This window comes from Heterocephalus glaber, unplaced genomic scaffold, assembly GCF_053883595.1.
Source record: "Heterocephalus glaber isolate CG9 unplaced genomic scaffold, H.glaber_assembly_v1.0 deba00000331, whole genome shotgun sequence".
Classification (NCBI taxonomy): domain Eukaryota; kingdom Metazoa; phylum Chordata; class Mammalia; order Rodentia; family Bathyergidae; genus Heterocephalus; species Heterocephalus glaber.
This window is the reverse complement of record NW_028258142.1, coordinates 16,011,175-16,015,908: the sequence shown is the minus strand read 5'-3', so window position 1 is coordinate 16,015,908 and position 4,734 is coordinate 16,011,175. Positions and strand designations below refer to the sequence as shown.

The 4,734-nt window shown below is 33.6% G+C and overlaps 1 pseudogene; it reads left to right on the top strand.

Moving 5' to 3' along the window:
• Positions 1 to 2,472: 2,472 nt before the first annotated feature.
• On the top strand, positions 2,473 to 2,650 carry LOC147830041 (U2 spliceosomal RNA; annotated as a pseudogene).
• The last annotated feature ends 2,084 nt before the right edge of the window (positions 2,651 to 4,734 follow it).

The window sequence follows — 4,734 nt, the reverse complement described above, 5'->3', positions numbered from 1 at the left end:
AACAGCTAAAACTTGAAAACAGCCCAATTGCCCATCAACTGGAGACAGGATAATGTGTGTGGGTTGTTTTATTTTTTTAGATAAAATGGAGTACTACTCAGCCATAAAGAATGATAAATTAGAGGTATTTATAGCTAAATGGATCCACATTGAGGTGATAATCTTAACTAAAATAAACAGGAGAGACATGTGTAAATACCAAATAGTCTCTCTGGTGTGAGAAACTGCAAATGTAAATAAGAATCAAAAGGAATAATAGATTATGTGAAATAGGAAGAAAAGTTCCAAGTTTATTCTTGCAAACAAGTATTACCTTGTCAAAAACTAGAGAATGAGCCAACTATAAAAGAAAACTTCAGGTCAATCTCCCTAAAGAACATACACACAAAAATACTTGATAAGATACTGCCAAACAGAATGCAGCAAATCTTCAAGAAGGCTATACACCATGACCAAGTAGGATTCATCCCAAGAATGCAGGGATCTTTCAACATACACAAATCAATAACTGTAATACATTGTATTAACTGGCTTAAGAACAAAATTCATATGGTCATCTCAACAGATACAGAAAAAGCATTTGACAAAGTCCAACAATCATTCATAATAATAACTTTACAGAAAATTGTAAAAGACAGCCTTTATCTCAATCTGATAAAATCTATCTATGACAAACCAACAGCCAACATCATACCAAATGGAAAAAATGAAAGCATTCACTCTAAAATCAGGCAGAAGACCAGGATGTCCACTATCACCACTTTTGTTCAATATAGTTGTGGAAATATTAGCCACAACAATTAGACAAGAAAAAAAATAAATGAAATAAAGATGGGAAAGGAAAAAGTTAAATTATCATTATTTGCAGAGAACACAATATTCCACATAGAAGAACCCAAAAACTCCACCAAAAGACTTCTAGACTTAACCAAATTCAGTAGCATAGCTGAATACAAAGTCAACACTCAAAATTTAATGGTCTTCCTAGACAAGAATAACAAACTCACAGAGACAGAGGAATTAATAACAATGAAACAACGTTCACAATAGCATACAAAAAATAAAATATCTAGAAATTAGTCTAATGAAGAAAGTAAAAGACCTCTACATTGAAAACTACAGTACTCTGAAAAAAAGAGATTGCAGACGATATCAGAAAATGGAAAGACATCCCTTATTCTTGGGTAGGAAGAAATAGTGAAAATGGGCATACTTCCAAAATTGTTATACAGATTTAATGTAATTCCAATCAAAATTCCAAAAGAGTATCTCACAGAATTATAGAAAATAACCTTAAAAATTACTTAGAACCAGAAAATACCTAGAATTGTACAGAAAATTCCAGGCAACAAAAACAAGGTAGCAGGCATCACAATTCCTGACTTTAAAATGTATTACACTATACTGGGGATTTTCTTTTTTTTTGGATTGAGAATGCAAATATTTTTATTGACAGTTTAGGACTTAATTCCACAGAACATAAAAAATGTGTAGGATGAGACAATGGAATGTAAAATTGCAGCAGATAGATTAATATTCTTCACTTTCATCCTCTCCCTCAGCACTGTCTGCTCCAACCTCCTCATAATCCTTCTCTAGGGCAACCATGCCCTCCTGGACCTCAGAAAACTCCTCTTCCTCCATCCCCTCATCCATGTACCAGTGAATAAAGGCACTCTTGGAATACATCAGATCAAACAATTTGACCATTTGACTATTTGACCCAGCCATTCCTCTTCTGTGTATCTTCCCAAAAGAATTAAAAGAATAATACCACATTGATATATGCTCACCCATGTTTATAGCAGCACAATTTGTAATAGCTAAAACTTGGAAACAGCTCAAATGCCTATGAACTGGAGACTAAATAAAGAAGATGTGTTTTTTCTATAAAATGGAGTACTACTCAGCTATAAAGAATGAGAAACTAGAGACATTTATAGCTAAGTAGATGCACATTAAGATAATACTCTTAAGTGAAATAAATAGGACAAACATGTGTAAATACCAAATAGTTTCTCTGGTGTGAAAAACTAAAAGTGCAAATAAGGATCAAAATGTATAAATGATATTGTGAAATAGGAAGAAAAAGTCTAAGGAGTATGGGGAATATGAGGGGTAGGGGAAAGAAAAGAAGGGAAAAGAAAAAAAATATGAGAAAAGGAAAAAAATGGAAACAAAATTTATAAATAGGGAAGGGTGGAGGGGGTGAAGGGAGGGCAGGGGAATGGGGAAAAAATAAGAACAAAGATAACATCATGTAAAAGTACAGTAACCCAATGATGAATGTAACTGTATTGCATGCCTAAAGTGTACCAACAAACTTAGAGAAAAAAATAAATAAAATGTATTACAAAGCTACTGTGATAAAAAACAGCCCGGTACTGGGAAAAAAAAGGTAGACCCAAGGGTTAATGGAATAGATTAATAGATGTAGAAACTACTCTAGACATGCCTTATATTTGAGGTGCCATCGCTTCTCGGCCTTTTGGCTAAGATCAAGTGTATATTTGAGGTGCCAAACACCTTCACTGGAAGAAAAATACCCTCTTTAATATATGTTGCTGGAAAAACTGGGTTTACACTTCCTGAAGATTAAAACTGTGTATTTTAAGAGGTAAACACAGTTACTGGAAGAAAGACAGCCTCTTTAATAAATTGTGCTGGAGAAACTGGGTTTCCACATACTGAAGACTAAAACTAGACCCATGTCTCTCACCATGCACTAAACTAAAATAAAAATTGATCAAAGATCTAAATAATAGAACAGAAACACTAAATTTGCTGAGAGAATAGGTAGAACTCTTGCAGACATTGGTTTAGGCAAAGACTTTTTGAATAAAACCTTGATTGCAGAAGAAATATCAAAAAGTTTTAACAACTGGGATCTCATCTTTTTAAAAAGCTTTTACACAGCAAGAAAAATGACCAGCAGAGTGAAGAGAAAACCCAAAGTGTGGGAAAAATTTTTATCTTCTGTTCCTCAGACAAAGAACTACAATCTAGAATGTATGAAGAACTAAAAAAAAAAAAAAAGGCATACCCCGAAATCAAAAAAGCTCCATCCCAAAATGTACATCTGAAATGCATAGACACTTCTCAGATGAAGATGTAGAAACAGCAAATACATGTATGAAAAAGTGTTCATAACTATTTATTCATGAGATGCAAAAATAAATAAAATAAAAACAAAATAATGCTGAGATTTCATCTTACTCCAGAAAGAATGGCTGTTACCAAGAAATCAACCAATAACAAAAGTTTGTAGATCTGTGGAGAAAAATTAATCCTTCTCCCTGTTGGTGTGAGTGTAGAATGGTTCAAACACTGGAAGTTAGTGTGGAGACTCCTCAAAAAACTAAAACTAGAGATTCCATTTGACCCACTTATTTCTTTTCTTAGTATCCTCCTGAAAGAATTAACAGCAGCATATCACAGTGATATATGCACACCCATATTTTTAGCAGTACAATATATAATAGCTAAATCTTGGAAACATCCCAAATACCCAACAACCAATGAATGCATAAAAAATGTTTTTTATACAATGGAGAACTACTCAGCCCTAAAGAAAGATAAACTTGAGACATTTAATTGTAAATAGATGCACCTTGATACCAAACCCTTAAGTGAAATAAATCATACACACATGTGCAAATGCCACATTGTTTCTCTGGTATAAGAAAGTGAAAAAGTAAACAAGGACCAAAATGTAAAATAGATATTGAAAAATAGGAAGAAAATGTTCAAATAGGTAGGGCAATTAGGGAGGAGGCATCGAGGAAAGGAAGGAAGAGAAAGAAAAAAATGAGAAAAAAAAGGAAAAATGGAAACAAAGCTTTCACAAATAAGGAGGTGAAGAGGGATTGAAGGGAGGGTAGCGGAATGGGAAAAAAGAAGTCTCAAGATATGTTATGTACAGGTACAAATTTCTTATGATAAATGTGATCATTATGTATAACTAAAATCTACCAATAAACATAATTAATTTAAAAAATAAAACCCTAAACAGCCAATATTTTCACAGTAACTTTTTTTCCCCCAACCCTGGCTTCCTTCTAATGGTCCTCATCATAGTCTCCATGAATTGCATCAGCCAGAAGCAGGACTCATGCCCGACAATGCTGTCTTCTTCAGTCTCTACGTTACCTCTGATTATCTACAGAGGTAGATATCTGTTAATATCACAAAGTAAACCCTACAAAGGCAAAGATTATGTCTTTTTTTAATCACTGCATCCCCACCACCTTGTCACAGGGGTGGTGTTCAGTACATTCTACTAAATGATAGCATTATCCCTGATGTTGTCTCTATGATGGAGAGATGTTTAATGAATTCATAAAAGCAAATTAAATTCTGAGGTGCATATGTCAAGAAGCATGGGAGAATATTTTTTCTTTAGTTAAATCACTTACAAAGATGAATAAGAAAGCTCTACATATTGTTAAGGACTTTAACTAAACAGATCTGTGGAAAGAATTATATCATGTATATACTGGAGCAGAGTTGTGAATCTTTAGGGACTATACAGGCTTATCCCAAAGGAAACCCTAAATTTAGGACATCTCTTAATTCATATCACAATAGTAGCCAGGAGATTTTATAGTTCAGACACCAACAAAGAGAAATGGCAAAGTAGCACAAAAGATGGTTTCTCACATAACACAAATCTTACTGCAAGAATAAGTTTCCAGTTTTCTACATTACCAATATATCTGAAAGGATTTCCTGAGA